The following is a 26020-nucleotide window of genomic DNA, read 5'->3' as shown; positions in this document are numbered from 1 at the left end:
GTCTGTCTTTTGGTCCTTTGTTGACTGTTTTGGGGTTGATTTTTTTTTTTCTTTTTAATATTCACATGTGTGTGTGCCTTTTTGGGGGGGGAAAATGGGGCCAGATTCCCCACCTGGCTGAGAGGCTACAGCTTCTTAAAGATGAAGGCTGTTCCAGTTTTGCCAGAGAGAATCCTGAGTCACTGAGATGAAAGGCTGGAGTTGCTCCCCAAGCAGGTAGGAAAGGAGGCAGCTGAGGTGTTTTTCAAGCGTATAACAAATCCTACCCCTCTCTTTTCTGTTCCTAACAGTCTCTTCCTCTCAAAATCCTTTAGAAACATTACAGCTTTTAGTGGAAGATGGAATCTCTCAGTTGTTCAGGAAATTTTCATGTGCTTTTCTGTGTTTTCATCTGTAGGCGTGTGAGGAATTTCTGGGGAGGTTAATGGCTACCATGTGGTTAGAAGAACCAATTCATGCTATCACTTGCAAAGGCAACGTTGCAAATTCAAACTGGCTATTTGAATGGCTAACTGGTCCTCTGAGTAAGTTGCTGATAACATCTGTCATTTACAAGGACCAAAACATTAACTTGCTTTGCAGGTGGACAAACGTCAGCTTTATTATTCTGAGAAGTCTGTAAGCAAACACGACAGGATCGCTTCATATTCTGAGTTGGTGCTGAAAGCACCAAAATTTTCTTTCAGTACCTGCGAATCCATTTGCCTATTAGAAATCTCAGAAAACCTTCAAACGGTGCTAAAATATACTAATCTCCAGGTACGATGCTCTGTATCTGCACACCTCAGTATTATGGATTCTGTTTGTAAGGATTATATCTTCCTGGGTTCGATTTTTTTTTTTCCAGCTAGCATAATCTAACTAATTTTTGATGCTTAATGTATCAAATTTGCATGTGATTATTATAGGTAACATCAATCAGAAGAGACATAGATTTCAGTGCTATGCATACACTGTTGCACAAAACTGACCAATGCTGCATTTATGCTTAATAGCTTTTAATTTAAAACATATGCTTGTGTTTGTAGCATATTCCGTCTTTTTTACCTTTAGAATCATCTATTAAGCTGACAATAATCACTTTTTTAAAGTCTGAGTAGAACGTGCAGGATTTTTTACTGCTTTAAAACACAATGTGCTGATTTTTGGACACACTTGGATTTATGGCATTGCTTGAACTATCAGAGTAGATACAGAGAGCAGTGTTTTTTTGCCAGTGCTTGAACTCCCTTTGTAACTTGCAGTTTTGTAAGGATGCTGGGGAAATGATTTGATCAAATCATCATTTACTGTGTTATCTTAATTGTCAGTGCAAACAAAGTGTTTCCAACGTGCAATATATACGGATCATCCCTTGTTCATTTCATATTTTCAGTATTGAAACATAGATAAAATGGCAACCATCAATTTGTATTAGATGTATCGAAGCAACTGTGAAACACAAGCAGCACCTGATTAAAACTAATGAAGATGTTTTCCATCTTTTGCTTTGGCTTTCTTTTTTCTTCATTTTCTTAGTTGACATTAACTGAGAATGTGTCAAAAGATGACAGAAGGTGATGCAGTTCATTTCTTAAAGTTACTCTGTGTTACAATCTGAGTTTCCTGAAAGCTGCCTTCTGGTAATGATGCACCTCTGAGAACCACAGCAATGTCACAAAGTCAATTTACAGAGCTCTTGAAAGAACTTACTTGGTGACTTTGCATTCTCAGTGAACTGAAGGTATCTGCAAGGCAATGAAAACACATATCCATAACCACAGATTGTTTTAGTGTTTCAGCTAAAATCCACTGATAGTCTTTCAAGTGTTCCTTTAACTGTGTTTCTGTGTACTTACCTACAATGTCTGCTGTAGGTGCTGCCTATTCTGATTTGATTTGTGGCATTCCAGTGGCATGGGCTTCTGTGATGATGCTGACTTGCAAACAAATTACCTGGATCCAGAATGTTATTAAATAATAATATTAAATATTATTAAACATGCAAGTGCTATCAGAACAAAGCCTGTGATTATGATTCTTGTTATTCTTAAAACATAACAATACTCTAAGAATGTGCATGAGTGTTTCAATTGGAATGTACAGTTACAGCAAGCTTGATGCGTAACGTTTGTGATTTGACAAATGTTGTGAGGGATACATTCTAGCCGTGCATTCACAGAAAGCTTAAAGTTATTACAGTGACTCTGAACTTACTATGCTAATTTTAACATTGTGGTCTAAAATACTTGCTGGAAACCTCTTAAACAGGAACAAAGGTGAAATTTACCCAATTTTTCTATTTCGTTTGACACTTTCTGAGATATTTTAAAGTCTGTGACCAAGCATGGGTAATTCTTTCTTTACTCATACAAATCTAATAGAATTTTTCTTATTTGTTCTTGCTTTCATTCCCAAAATGATCACAAAAGTTTTATGTGATCAGATTAAATTTGCCTTTCAAAATGCCGCATTTCTTCCCATTTAGTAGATGATCCCAACTTTGCGTAGCACGTTTAAACAATCTTCATGTTGAAGAAATGCAAGCTACAAGTTTATGCCTTTTCTTAGTGGGAAAGTTGAAGCTGTGTTATGACACAGCCATTTTTGTGTGCACAAAAACAGTCTAAGCCTTATGCAACTGTTGAAAATGTTTGGGTTTTGGTGTTTCTTTTTTTTGGTAGGGCTGAGTCTTATTTTGAAAAATGCAGTCAAATCTGAAACACTCAATTAGTTCATGAAAGAAGTAAGCATGTATCTGTTCAGAATAATAAGTCTTGCAAAAACAGACCTACAGGGACAAATGTTGGCAGACTCGCCCAGACTTTCCATAAAACTGTAGAAACAGAACCTTTACTCTTACAAAAAGCTGTTTCTCCTCAAGGAGCAGCAACACCACCAACAAAAACTTCAAATACTATCCAGGTTCACAAACAATCAGAACAGATTTTACTGATCTACAGCATCTCAAACCTTGATGTATAATTAAGTACTGACAGAAGCAGTCTCATTTCCCTGTCAAGAAATGTGATATTTTAAGATATCCAAGTCAGGAAGGATCTTAAGTAAAAATTGCTTTTTCATAACCTCTACTTAGAATTAAACTCTAATATGTTCACCACAGTCATCTTTCTCAGTCATGGTTTTAATCTGCTATGTGATGTAACAGATTGTTATAATATTTGGAAACTTCCAAATCCCACTTTCAAAGCCACTGAAACCCATAAATCGTTCAGCTTTTCACTGAAACATGGAGAATCTTCCCCAGTAGGACTGTGTGGCAAAGAAGCTTTCCAAAGTGTTTTACATGTGGGACCACAGATGTAGAAGTCCAAACTGTAAATAAAACTAGTCCATGTCTTGCAAAATCTAATATAGTTGCTTAACTCTACACGTTCCAGGTGGGATAACTGGCTTCATTAAGCATTGTACAGCGTTTAAATTTGTATTTTTGCCATAATTAGTAGTTATAGCATATATTGCACGTTAAAGATATTTAAAATAAGTAAAAACATTTTTGTAGGATCAAATCTTGTCCACCATACAACAAAACAGTCATTCTGTAGACAGGAGCCCAACTTGTGTCTCCCATGCCTGTCCTCCCTCCCACACTCTGCCTCCATCTACATGCTATCAGCCATGGCAAATGTTTGGCTTCAAGTTTGGGGTTTTGGTGTTGTTTCAGATCAGTACTTGAGAAGTGAACTTAGAGTTCTGCTAGTGCATGTCAACAGGCAAACCCTATTCACAACAGTGAATAGGAGCACAATCACACTGTCTGATAGAGCAAATTCTCAGCTATTAAACTATTTTTTTTAACATAGTCAACAAAATGCATTAGCTATGCATTTTTGCCAGTAATGAGCAAAAGCCTGCATGCTGTGCTCATAAAAATCTGCACAGCTGTCCAGAACTTAGCTTATCTTCCACAGCACTCTCACCACTGCTGAAATGCATCACTCAGCCTCATTGTGCTCATCTCCACTATTTGGCCTCCATAAACATTCAGCAAGTGCCAATGAATGTCAGTGGGTGCCACTTTTTCTTCAAGCACACATCTTTGCTTCATACTCACTTCCATGGCAGATGCCATTCTGCCAGACTGCCCTTCTGCTGTCATCTGTCACACTGTAACACAATGGAACAGAATATTGATGGGAAGGTTCAACTTCCACTGCCATCTCATCAACATTCACCTCCAGCAGCATTACTTTCAGAGCAGCCCTTGGATGTTGCACCATGGGGATGCAAACACAATCTCTTAACACACATAAAGTTTCACTGGGATACCTGTGACCTTGATTATTCCTACTGGAGAAAATACATACTGTCTCTAGTATATAACAGTATATAATATATAGTATATAATTGCAAAAAATAGATTGATCTGAACAGGATTAGAGCTACTTTGGCTATAATTGCAGCAAAACTTCTAGCAGCAAAAGAGGCTGTCCATATTGGACATAGGTCAAATGTTAAGAATATATCTTCAAGACCAATGCAGTGAGAGGCACTCTTTTGCAACTCGAAAGAAACTGTCCCTTTTATTATTTGTAGGAAACAAACAAAAAAAAGGTCAAAGTAGCGTTGACAAAATGTTTCACAGCTGGACAAACCATTTTCAAGCATTTATTAAGAGCAAACTTTTCAATCAAAAACAAATCTACAGTGATTGATGCCTTATGGATGAGAGCCTGGATTTCTGTCTTCCCACTCACCTTAAGAACAGATGTCAGCTCTCTCTAATGCACGGTGGGAGTTGGATTTCTACATGATGCAGAGGCATCACTTTTCGGATATTATAAACAGCTACTAGCTGGCTCAGACAGGCAGCAGAAAACTGGTGAAGACACTGCTCTGTATTTCACACTAAGCTGTGTGCAGCAGTTCAGCCCATCACTTCTGCATAGCAAGCCTATTGCAGCAAGGTATATGCAGAAGTTGGGATTCCTGTAGAGCAAAATAAAGGGGAAAGTGGTGCCATTATGGAACAAAATATATACTGCAGTGCACTCATAAAAAAAACTGAGTTGAGACAGACTCCAAAAAGAGAAAAGAGCCAATATAGATTTTGCAGAGAGAAATCTTGCCCAGAAATCTAAAAATGTTCAGGTATTAAAAGGCAGATATAAATATGAGCTGTTGATATATGATATTTTTTAAAATATGTATCTTTTTAAACAGTGCCTTTATGAAGGCATTTAAAGAAACCATGCTGTCCTGGGACAAGAATTGGCTGCAAGACTTTACATCACCTTTGTATCAACTCTTTAAAAGGCAGGAAACAACAGTTTCTTTTCAGTAAAATAGAAGTTCAGATTATGGATAGTTGCCACAAAATGCTTCGTCCTTTTCCAGGTTACTTAAAATCACAGAACCATAGAGTTATATGAGTTGGAAGGGACATTTAAAGGTCATCTCATCCAACTCCCATGCAATGAACAGAGACATCTACAGCAGACCAGACTGCTCAGAGCCTGGTCCAGCCTGATCTTGAGTATCTTCACAGATGGGGCATCCATCAACTCTCTGGGCAAAACAAAGTGTGTTGAAAGTTATTCAGAGCAACTGCAAAAAACAGGAAATCTTGCCGAAAAGGTCAACAAAATTTCAACAGTGAGAAGAAATAAAAACAGAAGGTGAAGGCTGAGTCCAGAAAGAGTTCATGGAGTTACAACAGTGACTTTCTAAATTAATTCTTAGCATCAAAAGAAATTAATTATCAGATTAGGAAAGAAAATTAGACAGGTAAAGAAAAACTGACTGCGTAAAACGTAAAACGCAGCCATATTGGAACTCTGTATGCAGTTGTAAACATCAAAAAAGTCCACAGAGAGGTTTAAAAATAAAAAAATAAAAAGAAGATGAGACCTGGGGAATCACTTCCCATCTAAATAAAACAATATGACACTGGTTCTCAGAAGAGATGGCTGAGGAATGTGCATGTGGAAAGCTAAGCCACAGCCAGCAATACAGAAAGGAGACGTCTGTTCAGTTATAGTTGAAGAATTCAACTACATTATCAGACAAGTGGTTCATTGAAAGATACATAAAATAAATAAGTCATCAGTGCCTTTGACAAACAACACCGTTGATTTCCAAAGAATAAAATAATTTACTTGATGAAAATTTTGACATATTACCACAGTTCTTATGAAATAACTGTGATTTAGTTTTCTCATATCCAGAACGAGATTTGGAAAAATACCTTCTTTCTAGTCTGGCACTAGAACAAAGAACAGTGATAAAAATGTTAGTCATACATCCCATGCAAGAGCTTATTTTATCTAGATAACCCAATCTGCACTGTGGGGATGCGTCATTAAATTGATCTTTTGTTCTTTTGGTTTTTTTTGTTTTGTTTTGTTTTGTTTTTTGTTTTTTTGTTTTTTGTTTTTAAGACAAATACTTATTTACGTAGGAAAAACTAATGTCAAAATCTGAACCACTACAGACAATTAGAACTTCTGGAAATACTTCCACTGAGCTGCAGTAGAACAAGTTTTAGAAATGTACAAACAATTGTTAGCTCAACTGTCATAGCCAGTGAAAAAACCATCAATCATGGCAGTAGTCAGCCATGACATTTTCAGCTCCTGGCATGTACTTCATATCATTAAAAAAATGAATGTTCCTACTCACCGCTGAGCAAATGACAACCTTAGTGATCAGAGTCTTTTTTGTTCTACATGTACCCTGTTTAAGATTCCCATGGTCAGTTCCTCACTTTTCTATAGTCCCAGCAAAATCTTTTTCAGCATTTTCTTCCCTTCTCTGTAAGTGTTTTGATTCAATACTGTATCCTTTTCAGTGTTGTCTTTTGGGTGGACATACTAATATCTTATGTCCAAAGGCATTGGCACATATTGCTGTAAGCAATATAAGATAAAACAGGACAAATGTTTGAGCTTTTTAACTGATATTCTTCTGTTTAGAGTTGTGGATGCACACCATTTTTCCCACGGCAAAATAAAGTTCTCTAAAGTAATGGCTCTGTACTCAAAGCACAACTAGGAATGAAATTCATTCCAGTCTTTCATCTGGGCCTGTTTAAGCTCTGGAACTGCTGAAGTCTGTGCCTACTCAGGAACACCTGCATAGTGTGACATAGAGTTTCATCATGATTGAGGTTCAGTCTGGCTATACCGGCAGCACACAGCCAGGATACAGCCTGTAAGTGCTTTCAAGTTTATTTAGAAAGGTTCCATATTCCCAGCATGATCCAAACAACAGTTTATTTTGCACTGGCTATACATCTTTTCAGAGCAGAGTGCTGATGAAATGACACATTATTTATTTTTTAATGAGAAAATTCTGTTGAATGTATTAAACACTATAAGATCATCACCTCAGGCAGCACAAAGGGTGCTTGTAAGTCAAGAGGAGAAGGCTATTGCAGTAAAAGGCATCTTCACTATGTTAAACTCCATGGATATTAGTAGACACAGCTCTGCTCATCATCAGTACGTCATCACGAAGATGACTAAGAATAGCCTTTTCTGGATAGATCTTGACAATAGCAACAACACTCTCTTCAGCATCTTTCACAGCTGACTTGGATTGCAGTGATTACAATGTCTTACCGAAAGCAACTTTTTCTGTTCTATATACGTCACATTTTAATTCTGAGAACAGAAGGCTTTTTACAGACAGCTATTTCCTTAACGCTACTTGTAAATAGTTTTGCAAGAGCCTATGCTGCTGTAGTGTTTCATATGACTCAATGTATCCAGTATTAGAGTGCTTTGACAGTAAACAGACTTCTGCTTGCCTAGAATTACCAACGATTCCTTCCATAAAAAACAAACAGCTGTGGCCTGCTGAATGCAGACGCAGGGATAGCTCTTTTTCTCCTTATTCCCCCTTTCTACCTCAAAACAAAATCAAGTGGATTAGACTAAAGCACTGTGTTCTTCCCTGTACTGTAACCTTTGCTTCAGCCACTCCATTTACTTGACATAAACTATTCAAGTCTTGAAGAAACTAATCAGTGCATTCCTGAATCTTTGCTATGCGTTCAATCCCATTATTGCGTTTCCATAACCAGTGGGACTGAATGCACTACCCTGGTTTCCTTTTCTTGAAAGAATGATTTCGCAGTCAATCACCTCACTGATGGCTTCCCGCCGCTCGGCACAATCCGATCCCTGCGGCGCTTCGGGGCGGCTGTCCGGCGCCGCGGTGGTGCTGAACTGGCCGGCTGCCGCCCGCCAGCAGAGCTCAGCGCAGAAGCCAAGGGAGCAGCTAGCAGAGACCTCTGCAAATCCAGCTGAGACCTCTGCAAACCCAGCAGATATCTTTGCAACCCCCTTCTTCCGGCACTTGTGGGGGAATCTCCAGTTTGAAGTAGCATGCTGTCAACGGTTTACGGGCTGGTTCGGCCCGGTTCCGTGACCAGCGGGGTGGAGCAATCTGCGGATCCGCGCTTCCAGAAAAGGGAAACAGAGGATCCCCAAATAATTGAAAACAGTGGCAACGATCTGAGGTGGAACAAACTAATTTAGTAAATATAGTATCAGCAAAATATGATGAGAGAGAGAGAGTGTGTCTGAAAGGTGGATAGGCCTCACCACAACGCTGAGGTGAGAAGTGCAGTCCAGTTGAGCAGATGAAGAAAAGCAGATGGTGAAGAGCAGACAGAGAAGCGCAGGTGAAGAAGAGCAGGCAAAGAAGAAGAGCGTCAGGTGACCTTGCCAGGATTTATATCTCCTCGCTGACCGCAAAGCCTCCTGGGGAAATGTAGTTCTTCACCTTTGGATAGGCACTCTGAACTTGAGCATCAGCAGTCAAACCCCCAGTGTATTACATGATGTTATGGTGTGGAATACTGATAACCCAAAATCATAAGACCATGACAAACACTTTTAGGGTGGATGGTTTTATCAGCTGTCTACTCGCACACCGACAAACAGCTCACTGCGTGCAGTAGCAAAGTTGTCTGCAATGGACGTCTTGTTCAGGATGTCTTCCCTAAGAAACTCCTCTTTGATGAGACTCTGTATAAGCTGCAGTTTCGGTTCAGGTAACTCCAGTCTTGATAGTAAACATTTGGGTCTAGATGCAGGCGGTATTCTTATTCAGACATGGCAAAGTAAAGCTAAAAGTCTTGATGGCTGCCAGTTTCTCAAGGAAAGAGAGTAGCTACAAAATGCATCTATGCTTTCAGAAAGGAGAGCTGGAAGCATACTCCAAAATTAACTGGAACGTTAGTTATTGACCACTCAAACAAAAAGGCATAAATGAAGGAATAAATAAAGGAAAAAATGTATGAAAGGAACATGAAGTCATATGAACAAGAGCAGAAAAAGAAATGCCAGAATAGAAAAGCTAGGTATCAAAGAGTCCAGAGAACAGAATGAGATATAAGGTAATAACTTACATAGCAATCTCACAAGTTATTCTATTCTGCTTCTTGATTTTTCAGTTGAAAAGGATGTATTTTCAGGTTCTATCCATCACCATGATGTCACTAACCTTGCACTTTCATCTTTAAAAAAGGTTTGTTCTTTCTAAAGGAACAGTACATAGACCAGGAGCTGATATGAAGTCTGACACATCTGTCTCATATCCTGCGTAAAGGCGTTGTTACAGCATTTGAAGTTTGCAGTTAAAATGATTCCAAGATACTCAAAAAGTAAAATTGATGCCTAAATGAATCAATTTCACAACCATTATTTGAAAATGAAATTAAACTGAAAGAGGTTGAAATAACACGGAAGCTGTGGCCTCTCAACTTTACTCCCAAATAGCAGGTGTTTGGGAACACGTAAGTGGGATGGAAGCAGTAGTGCCTAGAAACAAGGCTCTATTCTGCACCTCTCCATCATTAAAAATGACATATTTTCACACAGCATTTTTTTTTTCTTAAAGATCTGTTAGTTATCTCAGGTAGATTTGCAGCTAGTTTAGCATAGTAGGGAAATAAACTCTTACTAGATGTATGTATTTGATTTACAGGGCAAAGTTTTGGTAGCGGGTGACCTGCAGAATTGGCCTCTGTGAGAAGCTGCCTCATGGTAGATAAAAGACAGTTCCAGACAACTTAAAAGGGGATTTGGCAATTTCAATGCCTAACCACTCTTTCCATGAATAAATTCTTACTGATATCCACTATAACCTTCCCAGGCACAATTTGAGGCCATTGCCTCATGTCATATCTCTTATCACTGGGGAAAAGAGACCAAAACCTCCACAATGCAGCCTTCCTTCAGGCAATCATAGGGACAATGAGGTCTCCCTTCAGCCTTCTCTTCTCCAGATAAATAGCCTCAGTTCCATCAGCCACTCCTCACAAGTCTTGTTTTCATTTCTTTCACCAGCCTCATTGCTCTTCTCTGTACAATCTCAGGAAACTCAACATTATTCTCGTAGTGAGGGGCCCAAAACAATCACTCTCCTGATCCTGCTGGCCTCACTATTTCTTATACAAGCCAGGATGCCGTTGGCCTTCTTGGTTGCCTGGGCACATTGCAGGCTCATGTTCAATCAGCTGACAACCACATCGCTGAGGTCCTTTACTGAGCTTTCCAGTCACTCTTCCCTGAGCCTGTACCACTGCATAGGGTTGTTGTGACCCAAGTGCAGCACCTGGCATTTAGCCATGCTGAATGCCAAATATTTGGATATGGCCCATTGATCCAGCCTATCCAGATTCCTCCACAGAGCCTTTCTATCCCCAAGCAGATCTGCATTCCTGCCCAACTTGGTGTTGCCAGAAAATTTACCAAAGGTGCACTCAGTTCCCTCATCAATATTAGTGATAAGAATGTGAAAAAGGCCAAAATACTGAGCCCTGAGGAACACCACTTGTCACAGATACCAACTGGATTTAATGCCATTCACAACTACCCTTGGGCCCAGCCATCCAGACAGGTTTTGTGCAGCAAATTGTGCATCTGTTCAAGCCAGTTTCTCCTGGAGAATTCTGTGGGAAAGAGCATCAATGCTTTTGAAGATGCCCCAGAAACTGTTGGATTCATTTAGGTTGGTACTTGCCTGTAAGGGACAGTACCACATGGAGCTTACATTTATTTTAATTTGAAACTCACATGCAAAAAGACTACAAACCTGCATATTTTGGCTACCCTCTAGATATAGCAATGTATTTTTATTCTTTGTACAAACTGTAGCGTTGTTATCCTGTCATGCAGAACAGGAACCATGTATCTCGAAAATCAAAGTACATAATCCAGCTGGATGCTACGATAAAATGGGTAAGTTACTAGGTTTCCACTTTTCTCCTCAGCCCTTTTTATCACATTCAATTAGATTGAAATCTGTGTTCTGATCCATCAGAGCATTCAGGAAGGGACTACACTGTTAACTTCAAACATGTGAGCTGCTTTATTTACTAGAGAAAAACCAGAACATTCAGGCAACCTTGAGATTCAGACTTTGATTGGTTGCATGCGTTTAATACAGGATTTCTTTTCACAAGACACATGGTTCAAACCTGCAACTGAATGGGAAGTGGTTGGGAATTAGTAGATGTTTTTGTTTTTTTACCATCACTGTGTTTTCACATATAAAAGTCAGCTCACCACCTTCTTTCTCCTATTTCCCAAATGTAACAATGTTGAATGTTTTATGAAGAGAAATCTGCAATGTTAGGACAAAATATTATATTATGTATAAACGTGAGATTATTATTAACATAACAGTGCCGGTGCAATACAACCAGTGTTCAGGTAGGTAAAAGTCATGGTTAAGAAACTGAAATCTCACAAAACCAATAGTGGGGTATTAAATGGGTTTAAAATGAGCAATACTGAAATTATAAAAATGAAGAATTGCACTAGCCGTGATTGCACTAGCCGTGTTTCTAGTGCAACTGATGAGAGTTGGCTTCCTTTGTTTTTGTTTTTTTCCCCCCTCTGTTCCTTTTGTTTGGCTTTGTTTTTGTTTTTTTCCCCCCTCTGTTCTTTTCCTTCTTTTTTTTTTTTTTTTTTTTCATTATATATCAGTAGGAGAAATGGAGATATAATTAATAAAAGACAATGTGATCCATCCAAGACAAACTTAGGAAGCGGGTCAGAGTCCTGTTTTGAGAAAGCAACTTTAGAAAGGACTGAGAGCAGTCAGGATGAAGAATATTTCCCAATCATATTTTGTTTATGTAAAAGCTCAGCAGGGTAATAACTAATGACATTTTGATTATCATGGGCAACAATTTCAACTGCTCTTAAAGAGTACTTCTCTCCCCCCCCTTCATGAGCCTGACAAAAAAAAAAAAAAGAGTGGAAAGGCATGCTAATAGCATAACTTCTTCAAATAGACCTACTCTTACTGCTCCATCCTTTGCAATTTTAAACTCAGAGGATGTATGTTCACCAGAGCAGTCAGTTGGGTATGGGAAGAGGAAAACTGATCCCACACTAGAATAAAGTGGTGGAGCTACTCTTTCCTTCTTCCTGGACAGCTTAGCTTATTCCTGGAAGTGCACACTGCTGTTCACTGCACACTTCCAATGTGCCCCCAAGGGATGAGCTTCCCAGCAGGCAATGGCAGAGTAAGGATGGTTCCTACCTAGAGATTGCTCCTCATTGCACCTTTCCCTGATCTTGCGTCAGGTAATGGTGGGCACAGCTGAACGCAGACACAGCCTTGACTTTTGAAGGAAACATCAACACACATATTACAGCTGCCCTCTTGCAGTAGACCCTCTAGTTTGGATGTGGGAAGTGGCCATCAGGCAAAGTTATTGGCCCATAGCTAGCTCTGCTGGTGAGGAATTCTTCAGTTTAGCACATGGTAATTTAAAACTAACACAGATGTTTCACATACTGCTGTCCAAAATGTTCCCGAGCTGGCAAGGTGTATGGAAAACTCACAAGCAGAGAGCCTTGCAGGAGGCAGGTGAGGCTGGGAGAAGTCCTGCACTAGTCAGGGGAGAGTGAAAGAAGAATTTGGGTGATCCCTCCAGCCAGAAGGACCAATGTTCACATAAATTCCTTCATATCAGCTCTGCGTAGGTGCAGGATACAGAAGAACCTCTCAGAAAACACCCCACTTACTCCTGTGAGATCTTTAGGACAGGGAGATTCAGGAAGAAGCCTTTGCATACAACATCCACTAGTTTTGCCACGTTGTGCAATATTCCTTCAGCACTGCAACACCAATGCATGGAGAACTGCCTGGTGAGCACAGCCTATCCACATGTTTCAGATTTCTATTCAGAGCATGCAAAGCCATAAATGACAAGTTTTTGTTTCCAAACAAAAACAAGTGAATCTTATTCACAAAGATCTGAGTGCCAGCGTTTCCCAAAGAAACAAAGAGTGCCACCTCCCACCGAAGCACAGAAATGCTTAATAGCTTATTAGACGGTGCAATTTACATATCAAAGGGCATTTGTGCATTCCATTTACCTGACAGAGAAAGCAGCAATTACTCCTGTAACCACATTTAAAGAGAAATGAAAAGCATGTGGTTTTATTTGACCGGAGAGGTAGAATCAGGCCATTAATGATGCTATTAGAGTGCTCTCTGAGGCTGGAACAAATGCTGTTTGCTCTATTAATGGTTTTGTATCTTCTGGATTTGAGTACTCTCAATACTTTCTTCTTTTTTCCCCACTTATAAGTTGCCTTTCTTCCATTAGTAGGAAGGCCACTCTTTTCTCCATACCTTTTAACCCATCCTTATAGGAGCTGCTAGTCCACATGAAATCCAGGTGTTGCAATGAGTTGCTCTCCCACATAGGCCTCCCTAGGCTGTTTTAATTGGTAAGGAGAAATGAAACAAATGAAAATGGAAAGACTGCATAAATAAAGCAAAACAATAGTGGAAGAATACAAGAGCCCTTCCAAGAGCATAGGGAACAGACTGTAACAGTTAGCAGAGCTTGTAAAAAAAAGTGAAGACAGAAGTAAAGAAAATTTGTACAAGGCTTTTTTATTTAATTACAATTGTATTCAGGGGATGAGCAACAGCAAAACATGCTCAGATTTGGAAAAAATCAGTCATCCACATGAGTAACAATCACATACGCAGCTCTACCAATAGCTTGCTCAGCTCCAGATAGCGGTGATGCTGTGGCCTTGCTTCAAGGTGAACTCAAATTTGGCAGAACTCCACGATCAAGCTCAGGTGGAAGCTCTTGGTGGAATTTCAACAGCTAGCAGCTACCATGCGACTTGCTAGCAGCACATAACCCCCAGGGGTCAGCACAGAGAATGTCTGAGAAGCCAGCATCCACAATGCCCCCATTTCAGAGGTTTGTATGTTCACCCAGCTCTAGTGCCATGGCCTGACTTCCACCTGGAGGTTGGAGCATGAGAGCATTGGGTGGCTCCTGGAGCGCATCTCTGGGTGCACCGTTACTTGGAATGGAGCTGGCAGAACTAATGCAGGTGTCTGCTTTGCTGTGCTCATTCACTGAACATATAGAAGTAGTTTCTGGCACAACTGCCTTGCCTTCACTAGATCCATACTCTTATATTTCAGTTTTAGTCAATATTATGTTTCTTAATGGTTTGTTTCAGTGAAAAACGACTGTCACTAATCACTGTTAGTTATGTAGAGAACTTGATTGGCTATATTCTATCTGGATTGCTCATCAATTACCATGAGGAGAGGACATGCAGGCTGCATGCCAGTAAGCACTGTTTCTTATTGAGCTTCCAAAATAAATAAATAAATAAATAAATAAAATAAAACAAACCAACCAAAAAACCCAAGAAGCAAAATCACTATCCTCCGGTCAAAAGAATAAAAGACTAGACTGACCAGTTCCACTGACTCATTACTTCGTCACTCACTATCCTCAATGGAAAATAAAACATGAGGATCCCAACAACAAAAGATGGCATTTGTGATTCAGGAAGCAGAAATAAAGTTTTATACAGTTTCAAAAAAAATTGCATGTCCATTTGGTAGCACTTAAATACCTAAATAATAATTTTTTTCCTGAAGAAACTTATCCTTCCCCTACCACTGCTGTAAGATGGTTTCTAGGTGCAAACTCTTGCTGCTGAACCAATGTCCAGGAAAATTTATTTTTGTTGTGATTTTTGAGCTGCTTCTTCTTTATTCTCCTTAGTCCTTGCAAACTGATGATTATATTAAGATGATCACTATTAGGATCATCTTAGTCCCCAGTTCTCATTCCCCGAACTCTTTCTCTCCATAGCAGTTATCACAGTTTTTCTGCCTCCTCCACCACTTTTATCTGATTTTCATCTCAGAACTACAGGCACTTCAATGCCATAAGTCAGGCTACCTGGGAAGATTTTCTCATTTCCTTACATTTGCAATGTTAGCACAAAGAGAAAATAGCAAAGAAATCAGCGGTCAGAAATATGGACAGAATTTAAGAATCAGGGACTGATTTCCAAACAGCTGGATGCAATCTCTGCATACTGAACAATGTAGCCAATATCCAGCTTCCTCCTCCCCATGCTCATGAACACCAGTACATTCTGAGAGGTGCCAACTGACATGCAAAGCACACATCACACAAGTGTTTGCAGTTAAAAGGGTGCAAAACAATTTATACATCTTGCTCTCAGAGCTGAAGGTTGCCTTTAACTTCTTAGATTATTGAATTCTCAGCACCCACTTTCTTTGTCACATGTGTTCAAACAATGTAAAAGTGGTTTCTCTGAAACTGCCAAAGATGCTAACAAGTGACATATGCAATGAACCCAAAGCTCGTAACTACATCCCCATGGCAGAATGAGCCCGACACTGCAAAAGCACAGACAAGTGTGTGCCCCACACTTACACATTGATGCTCTGTTAGATCCTTTCTGTAGTAAACTGGGCTTCAAAATAAGGCCAAATTCACTGTTATCAACAAGAAAACCTTAGAAAGCTTATCTTCAGAATGATAAGTTTCTGTTTAATTTTTGCAAAAGTAGGATGCGAGGTCCATAAGTTGAAGATGGTCCACTAAGTAAAAAAAAAGCATTTTTTTGGAGAGGAACTACTTTCTCAGACATGTAATAAATTATTGAATGCTTGAAGCCTTAAAAAATGCATTACAACAAAGTGATGAGCAAACAACTATGAGACGTGGAAGTGGCCACAGAGAGATCTCTGATCTGCCAACAAGCAGAATGAGTTGCAGGCCGTAATGAATAGCTGGTTTTGTTAGCAGATCTTCACAGACATGCTAATTCCTTAAGTTACACCTGTTTGACTTGCGTGAAGAAGTCAAATTCAAATATTATCTTTTCCTTCTCTTCATAAAAAAAAAAAAAAAAAAAAAAAAGTTTTTTCAAACAGCAGCTAAGCAGAAAAGCCTAAAAAACAAAACTTCAATATACACTAGAGGATCAGAATCTAGAATAAGGTAATACAGCATCTTTCAACTATTATGATACTTTAGAAGCTTGATTTCTATGATGACTAATGATATTTCTATAGGGGACCATGGATAATGATTTTAGTTATGTAATATTCAGATAAAATTGAGGTCAAAGATGCTAAAGAAGGAAACCCAGAGGGGTTCAGTCTTGGAAGACACTGTGGCATTTTCAGAAGCAGATGGTTAACAGCAACACGACAGCAACATTGGAAATACATGTTGTGGCTTATGGAGAAGGAGATCCCAGCATTTACATTTATGAAGCTATAGAGAAAAAAGTAACTTGGGCTGAAAGAAAGTATTAAATAACACCCTACTTTCATAAAAGTACTGCATCCAGTGACTACAAAGGTCAAATCTTTCAGCAGGATAACTTAAAGTTTTGGAAGCGATATTGTCTTCATGGAGGAACTCAGCAGCACCTAAGATTGAGCAACTCATCTCAAATTCTTACTGCTTATGCAATAATAATCATGCATAAATATCACGCAGGCTTAAACAAATCTTTTGAATTATTCAAATTTTTAATCAAAAAATGAAAAAAGAAACCAATAATCTCCAGAACATGCTTCCAACTGCATGTGCATTTTTTATACAATAGTGTAGTTACAAATTGTTTTCCTATCATTCATTAAAAAAAAAAAAAACCCACAAAACTCTGACAGTTAAAACTGTGCAAGTACCACTTTAATGACAGCTCCTTATATTCCTGCTATCATTTCAGTGCTCACTGGCTAGAGAGCTGAAAAAAAAAAAAATAGAAAAAGTTCCTTCACTATACTAGATACATATAGATGTGGAGGTTGGTGGCCCTGCATGAGGCAGGGGTGTTGGAGCTTGATGATCCTTGAGGTCCCTTTCAACCCAAGCCATTCTATGATTCAGTGATGATTCTACTACTGAAGTTTTAATTTGGTCATGAAAAGCAACAGCCAAGAATACTCAGAACTCACTGAGATTTAAGCTTCAAGAATTCTGCTCCTTAAACTATAAATGTTGTGCTCGTTGATGCCACAGTAATCATTATTTGGAAATGAACAGTTACGCATGTGGCTGAGTGAATTTCAATTCTGTCTGCATTGTAGGTTTCACATTAATCCAAACAACTTCCATAGAAACAACAGCACCTTCACATTAACCAGCTCTGTTGTTACTTCCAATCTAACAATATTTCACAGCAACTCCTCTGGAACTTGGGATGTGAAACTGAGCAACAGCATGCTCTTACACTCACTTTGTCCTTCGGAAATATTGTTCTAAATCTAGTTTAGCTGACTCTGTAGGAACTGAGCATCCTTCCTTGTGACTTTATGATGGTTATAGAAGCAAAACACTGTCCAAACTAAACACCTATCAGTAGTGAAGAAAATGCCTAGATTCACATTGATTCACTGTGAAAGCATTTCAGCAGATCTAGGAAACAGAATACGTATTTTAGAATGGAAATTTACAAGGCTTCTTGGTCAAGACAAGTAGTGCAGCTTTCTGTAGATTCCCACTCCTTGAGGCTCAGTGAGGGCAAACCAGGGTTTGGAAAGAAGGGGTGCCAGCCCTTTTCACCTGTCCATTAGTTAGGAGGGGTTGGCTCTTTGCCCTATAAAGATACTTTGCCCTATCCTGCTGTCCATGGGGGGGCTGCGAGCTGTACTGCATCTATAGGTGCACTGCCCGCTTTCCTTGCTGATATTCACTGCCAAAGCAAAGTACGGGTAGAGAAGATAGGAAGTGAAAAAAAGAAGAGGAAATGTACTAAACTTATTTCAAGCTAAGGATTAAGCAAATTGATGACGTTACATCTTTCTGGGTAACATTATTCAAGTAACAGACCCCAGATCTAACCTCACTCTAGTTCTAACACATCAGTGTAGTCATTAATATCTCAAGCCACTCAACTTTTAAAAACGCAAGTTCATTAAAATTGGACCAGGATCTTGAAGTCAAGAGCAGCTCCCCAGTTCTTACAAAGAACTTTACTGCAGAATCAACTGCAGAGATTCCTCTGCATTCCTTGTAAAATATTCCCCTAAAAAAGAGCTCTTTCTTTTTGTAAACTTAAAATCATGCTGAATACAGGGTACCCATCAAATTGAAGTCATAGCAAGAAACTACAAGTTGTTGAACAAATTCTTTATTTCCTTCACATACGGGAGATAAGGGAATTTACCACAGATTCATTCAGATCTTGAATCACTGTGACTTACTGCAGGAGAAGAGTTCAGGGATTTCAAATGCTTTCATCCTTCTTAGAATTATAAGTTAAATATTATGGCAAACATTTAGGAAAAGATAATATACTAGTTCATGCAAGAGACATATCCAGCTTCTGAAGAGAATTTTAGAAGGGCATGCATTGGCATGCCTTGCTCTGATTGTACTCAGAAACCTTAAATAAAAATTATTAATAATTATTAAGGGGGAAATTACAGTCAGATAGAACAATGCTTTTCTCTTCTGTGCATGGGTCAAGGAATGTATTGTCATTTCACAAATGTCAAAATTTTGTTGAACGACTGCCCACATATTCCTTTGCTCTACTCCTGGCAAGCTCATCCTTTCTTTTCAGCACCATATGCCAAGTTTTCCATGCCCTCATGCTGAGCCATGTGTTGTGTCTTTAACAAAAGTCACAAAAGACATGGCAATGCAATAAAGATGTTCTTTATTTGCCTATAGCTATGTCACAAAACCAGTACTAGCCAATTGTCTCCACTGGCCATCCCCAGCAACTTCTCTAAACACTAATTCATTTTGACCTAAGCATTTAGTGACAATTAAATTGTTTCTTGCCTAAAAACATGCTACTTTCAGGAAGCCCTAGAGTTCTGACTAGATGGAAAAAGACGGTTTTCTATCTCACAATCAGACAATCTCTGGATGCCAGAAATACCAATCGCAGCACACTTCTGCTGCTGCTATAGCTGGTCTGAAGGAAGACGAAGGAAGAAGAGCAATTTTCTTCTTCTAAAGGTTATGAAGGAGATATTATTTGTTCAGCTACCTGGCATCAAAGAATTCAGGGCAATCCTATAACACAGTAAGGAGTTTGCAGTGACATTTAATAGTTTAGGTACAATGCCAAAAAAGCAAAAAAAACAACCCACAGTCTTTCCTGATGTTCCTCTCCTGTGGCAGTGTTCTTAGCCACAGATGTCAGAAGACCAGCTGTTGGTTCTTTTATCCACACCACAGGCACCTAAGCTCCACAACAGTTATGTAAAACATCTACAGACCACAAGAATGCAATGTGGAGTGCTGATGCACCTCATCCCATGTCTTAATGCTGAGTTACACATTGTGAAGATCTAATCTACTACAAAAACTTTCAGGTCATGCTAGATCAATCTAGAGCTATGACATCCCTGCTCTAGAACACCAGATAATGTTCAGTGCAGATAGTTGGAATATAATCCCTCTTGGGCATCTAATTTGGAATGTTAAGCTGTGGGTTCTTACAAGAAGGAAAGACAACTGAACTTGCCATATCAGTCAGACAGAGTTGGGTATGCTAGTATATACCACCCACAAACATAAAAGCTGGTGAAAGGGACTTTAAAGTGTGCAAGTGGTCTCTCCCACTTATTTTCAAAAAAAAAAAAAAAAGAACAGCTGTTTCCTCAGTAACCTTCAAATACAAGATACCTGAATTGCTCTGAAACAAAACTTTAACCTTTTTATCTCAAAGTCATTTTCAGACATACACAGCTTTTGTTCTACTTCAAAAAGCACCAAAACCAGACCCATTTTTGTCTGAAGGAGGAAGAATAACTGCTTCACTGCATTATGCACGAGGTTGGCTTGCATTGCTCACAGGATGACTAGACTACGTGCTGTGACACCAAGCAAGGATTCCTCAACATGTAAATGACTGCAAGCGATCTACAACAGGATGCTTCGAGAGCAGTGATCCGTGCTACTGCTCAAAACAGCTCTCAAGAGTCTAAAAGGCAGAATACAATAGAGGGCTTCCTTCTTACGTGCCTCTTCTGCCATCATGAAGTTTGATTTTGACTTATCTTGCAGTTCTCTTAACTGCAAGCATTTCAGCACATGCCAGTCAGCATCAGAATGATCTTTAACTGGAATGGAAAGCAAATTTCCTCCTGACAAGTGAATTTGTGCACAAATTTCTCTTATCCCTGTAAAACCCATTTCATATATCAACTTCAGAGAAAATTTTTTAAAAAATACAAAAACTCACTATAATTTAAAATGCTTCACCTTGATAAATAATAATTGAGCTATATGTTGCCAAGTAGCCACAAAGCTGGAAAATTCCGCTAACTAAATCCTCACTTTGGGATCAAAACTCAAAATGCTTCAGAGAGTAATGAGCGTGGGTCAGGCAGGGAATCACAGAATCACCAAGGTTGGGGTAGACCTCTAAGATAATCCAACCATCCACCTACCACCAGTATTTCCCACTAAAATAAAGGCCAGGGCAGCTTTCTGCTTCCATTCCCTGGTGGAAACATTGCTAATGTACAAGAACCTGCTCCTGATAACCCTGTTCATCCGTAACTCTTCCTGCCATCATCAACAAGCTATTTATGGAATGGTCACATCTTGTTTGTGCTGGAGTCAAAGGGAATTGACCATTCATAATAAGTTGCCCCATGGGTGATGCTGAGAGGCCTTAAGTTATCAAAGCAATGCAAGGATGAACCAAATCTTAGTACCCTTGGAACATGGCTTTGAAAGAAGCAGCAGTGCTTTCTGCAGGTCAGTAAGAGCAGTTTGTTAGGATTGAGCTGCAGCATGGCTCATAGAGTTACCAGTGATGTGTGGACAAGTCCCAGACATTTCAGCTGCCAGTATTTCTTTCCAACAGGTCTCATGAGCTTCATCTAAACATGCTTCCCCCACGCCAGAAGAGAGTTTTCTAAGGAGTAACAAACCAGGGTCATTTCAGCTTTCTGCTTTGAGACAGAAATCTTCTCAAACTGTATACACTTTACTCATCCTCCTCAACAGAGACTTTGCAGTGGAGTAACTACTGGAAAATGTCAAAGACCTCAGGTTTGCTTGCTTACAGGTACACATGCTAACAAAGACGGCACTGCTAAAGCAAAGCTGGTTGCTCCATAATCATGACACTGAATGCAGTTCCCAAATGGTACATTCCTCACATGGATCATGTAAAATTTTAAGCTTTTGGGTTTGGGTTTTTTTCCCCCACAGGGAAAGGCTGTACTGTGTCACTTCCAGATGTTGTCCTACTGTGACATGTTCTGTTCTCAGCTGTCATCCACAAGCAGCTGTTTCTCTTCATCCTGTAGCCTGCGAACATTTTGCCTTTAGCAAAAGTCTGTTCAAGCAGTATCTTTGAGTTTCAAAGAGCTGATTTATTTCTTTTTCAGTTTTGTGTGTTTCTATCTTTGAGGAGAAACAGAGAACCATAACTTATTTCTCCTTCAACTCATGTTTCACAGGCCTCTATTTGTTCCCCCTGCTTAGCATGGAATTTTACTACAAAACTGAGAGAGAGGTTAAGTTTTCTCTAAAATTATTACCAATAATCAACTTTAACAGTGCATGTTTAAAACACCTTGAGCTTCTCTTTCTTGTAAGTAAGCCATTAAAGCTGTAGAAGACTTTTATTTGAATCCAAGCTCAGGCAAATTGAACAGGAGTCAGATTTTTTTCTTGCAGACCACTATCTTGAGTTTTAACTTTTTAAGGTAGACTGTATATTCTTATCTCTTTTTCAAAATTTTATTAAAAATAAGTCATGCTTTACTTTAGGTACAGAGTTGATTCATTCTTTCCCCCTATTCCTATTATTTCCATTGAAGATGGGACAGACAAAGTACTCAAAATAAAGAATGCTTAAATCAGTACTATTCAAACACCCTGTGGTCAGTGGGAATTTCCTGCACAAAACAGAGGGATTTACATTTGTTTTAACCAAAAGTCTACATAGTACATAACATTTTCATTAATGCTTTCATCTTTTGCATACTATTTTGTTAATCTTTCTTGGACAAATCCATGATAGATGCTTAGTGAAGAGTTGTGGCATTGTAAGTTTGCTGCAATTTGCAAATGATGTTTACTACTTACTAATATTCAGATGGCTGTTGGATATTCAGAAAAATCTGAATCTGTCAAATCGCTGTTTTTGCAAATGATGATCCTGAACATTTAGACTTAAAACCAAACCACTATTCCATGTAGTAATAGCTTTGTTTATGCAAACAAGAAAGAAATTGTTAATACGGCGAGCCAGCCCTGTCTTTGCAGTGATACAGAAATACATATCTGCTGGAAGAAAGTCAAGGAAATATCTGCCAATATTTACTTTTTATGTCACTGCATTTGCTTTGGACTCTTAAGATTTGAGCTCATGCAATCTGAGAAATGCTGAGTAATAACTGTATTTCCTTCCAAAGGAGTTAATATTTCAAATATTTATCATCCCAGTGTGTCTGAGACTCTTTGTGCTCACTGTAAGTCAGTGAAGAGTCCAATAACTGATTCAGAAAACTGTCACCTTTTTACAGACTATTATGGAAGCATTACTAACTTCACTGAGTCATAAAAACCAATGTTGGCTGTTCTGTAGACAATCGTGAAATCCCTTCTTTATTAGGCATCTCATAAAAATTTGCCAGAACCCAAGCTCTGTTTCTTCCTTTCCGTTTTCAAAGCCACACACATTCAAATACAAAAACACTTGAATCTCACACCCAAGTTCAGGTGTTTTTTGTCATTTATTTCCCTCTAGAGATTTCTCTTTCAAGCATCCTTCTGGAATTTATCTCCTGTGAGCACGTCTTTGCTCTTCCCAAGCTTTGTAAGAGGATGTGCTGTGCAATCCCAGGGGTCGCATGGTCTCTAGAGGCCAAAGCAAAGATTATTTAAAAGATGAGAGCAGGGGATCAACTTTCTGCTCTCACCAACTTGAAATCCATATTTACCACTTCTGATTGTTTTTCCTAATCCCCCTTCTTTTATTATGCTGTACTTGAATAAGTCACGTTTTCCATGAAGTGGTAGAGACTACAGAAGCAGAGACAAAGCCAGAACAATTCTCAGATACATCATCTTATTTGTACATGTCCCAGCAGCATGATTTAATTCCCAAGCACAAAGGAGATGGCGAAGGCCCCATGAGACTCATTAGGAGGCAGCGTTCCTGTTTGGTCTGTATGCACAACCAAGAGCACTGCTGTACCAGCAGGAAAGCTTCTCTGCACATGCTGCTGTTAGTGCAGAGCTCCGCATGCTCTGCTGTGGCTGGGCTGAGTGAGAGAGATGATTTCTCTATATTTTCTCTAGCACTTTTTGGTACAGGTAGGTCTCCTTGATACCAGTGTTATAAATCTCAGCTTCAAAGGGAGGAGATTGGGCCAATATGAGTGCAAATTACACTTCTAAACAGAATAACTATGACCAAAACAAACTGAAAAATGTATTTTGATGAGCTTCCTTGGCCAAACTGCTTTTGTTAGCTCCATCTAGAGAGAGGTCAGTAAAAGAGGATCCCAATACAATGGACCCAGAAACATATGGTCATTTATTTAGCTTGAATTTTGTTGAGGAGGGACAACAATCTGTGCATTTGCTGAGCAAATAAACTTAAACCACAACAGGAATTTGTAAGCTTTCTTCCCCCCGCATGGAAGGTACACTAGCAAGTGCACTAAGATCCGTTTGCTAGCACTCCACCTAGTTGAGCATCATCTAGAGCCACAAGATTAATTTTACTACTGATCTGTGGACTTCCACCTTACCTTTGTAAAGAGGGAATGATTTCAAAACTCAGTATTTCTAGCAAAAGCCATGAGCACATGCACTATTACTGATGCCTTTAAACAGCCAAAGCCTATCACAGCACAAAGGCTTATCTTCTCTACGTACACTCGGGAGGTTCATTTTTGTGGATGACAAGAGCAGGGAATGCTTTCTACCACAGTATTCATTAGGACATTATGATCTGGCTTCTGGAAAGATGGAATAGCTGGGTAGAACTCAGTGAGACATCTCAAGTTGGACATCAGGAAAAATTTCTCCTCCAAAAGAGGTCAGGAGCTGGAACAGGCTGCCCAGGGAGGTTGTGGAGTAACCACCCCTGGAAGTGTTCAAGAAATGTTTAGATAGTGGACTGAGGGGCACAGTTTAATAGGGAAATATTGGTAGTTGGCAGACAGTTGGAATGAATTACCTCGGAGATCTTTCCCAACCTTGGTGATTCTATGGCACTGTAACATGATGGAAAGCACAAGACAGTGGAGCAGCAAGGTCCCAAGCCACAGCAAGTGAGGATCTGCTCAGACACAACAGCAGTGAATGCAGAATTAAGGGAAAGAAACTGCTTACCCTCAGAAGGCCTGTAAGGTTCTCTGGTAGGCAAGGATCTCCAACTTAAAAAAAAAAACAAAAAAAACACCACACCAGCACTACCAACCCATAAATGAGGTCTGGGAAGGGGTGGATCTTGGCTCCAACCCTTCTGATGATTCAGGTACATTGCTTGTACCTGAGCTCCTTTCAGTTGGCCCTGTCTTCCTACCAGGTGCTCAATCAAGCCATGAGTTAGCATTTCCACTACGACGTGCTCCAGTTGAAGGCCAATAACAAGTGGGGTACTGCAGGAGCCTCTTATGGAGCCTTTATCAGTGACTCGGAGGAAGCAACAGAACAGTTGTTGCAGATGACAATACCCTAAAGGACACACAGTGCCCTCCAGAGATCTAGACACACAGGAAAAGTGGAGAAGAACCCTGTGAAATTTGGCACAGAAAAATGCAAAGTTTTGTGCTGGGGAAGGAATAGTCCTTTGCAGTGACGCAGGCTGGGCACTGACTAGCTGAGTAACAGCATTGCTGGAAGAGCCTTCAAGTTGTTGGCAGACAGAAAGCTGAACGTGAGCAAGACAGCTTGATAGCAAAGGAGAAAGACAGCCTGGGATGTATGAACGAGGAGAACAGCCAGGAGACAGAAGGAAGCAATCATCTCCTTCCAATACTCCCTTTTGTTCTCACACAAATCAAAACTCATTGGACTGCATGCAGAATACCAAGACAGACATGGGATCCACAGTATAAGTCAGATATGGACAAACTGGAGCTTAGCAGAGGGCCACCAAAGATGCTCAGTACACTGGGGCACCTGGGCTATATGGGGACACTGATGGACCTGGACTTGTTGAGACAGAAGAAGACAAGGCTTCAGGTGAACCTCATCTCTACCTCAGCTCAGCACCACACGTTTGCTAATTCCCATCACAGTGTGACAGGGGAAAGAATTGGAAAAAAGGCAAAAATCTGAGACAAAGACTGAGACAAAGACAGCTTAACAGAACAGAAAATGAAGGGATACACGAAAAGAGTGATGCACAATGCAATTACTCAACACTTGCTGACCAATGCCCAGTCAGTCCCCAGCAGCAGCCCCCAGCCAACTCCCCCACTGCTGCTGCTCAGCCTGTCGCCATATGGTGTGCGATATCTCTTTGGCAAGTCTGAGTCAGCTGTCATGGTTCTGTTCCTCCCAGCTCCTTGGGCATGCTCAACCTCCTTGTAGGCAGGGCAGCAAGAGAAGCAGTGAAGTTCTTGACTGTGCAAGCACTTCTCAGCAACACCTAAAACATTGCTGTATTATCAACACTCTAACACTATGGATTCTCCTAAATCCAAAACATGACACCATGCCAGCCACTATGAAGAAAGTTATCTCATGTGAAATCAGGACAAGATTTCAATTTTGTCATCTCACAACAGAGAGATTCAA

The sequence above is a fragment of the Tetrao urogallus genome (genome assembly GCF_951394365.1).
Source record: "Tetrao urogallus genome assembly, chromosome: 16".
NCBI classification, from domain to species: domain Eukaryota; kingdom Metazoa; phylum Chordata; class Aves; order Galliformes; family Phasianidae; genus Tetrao; species Tetrao urogallus.
The sequence above is the reverse complement of the archived record's forward strand: the minus strand, read 5'-3'. Positions refer to the sequence as shown.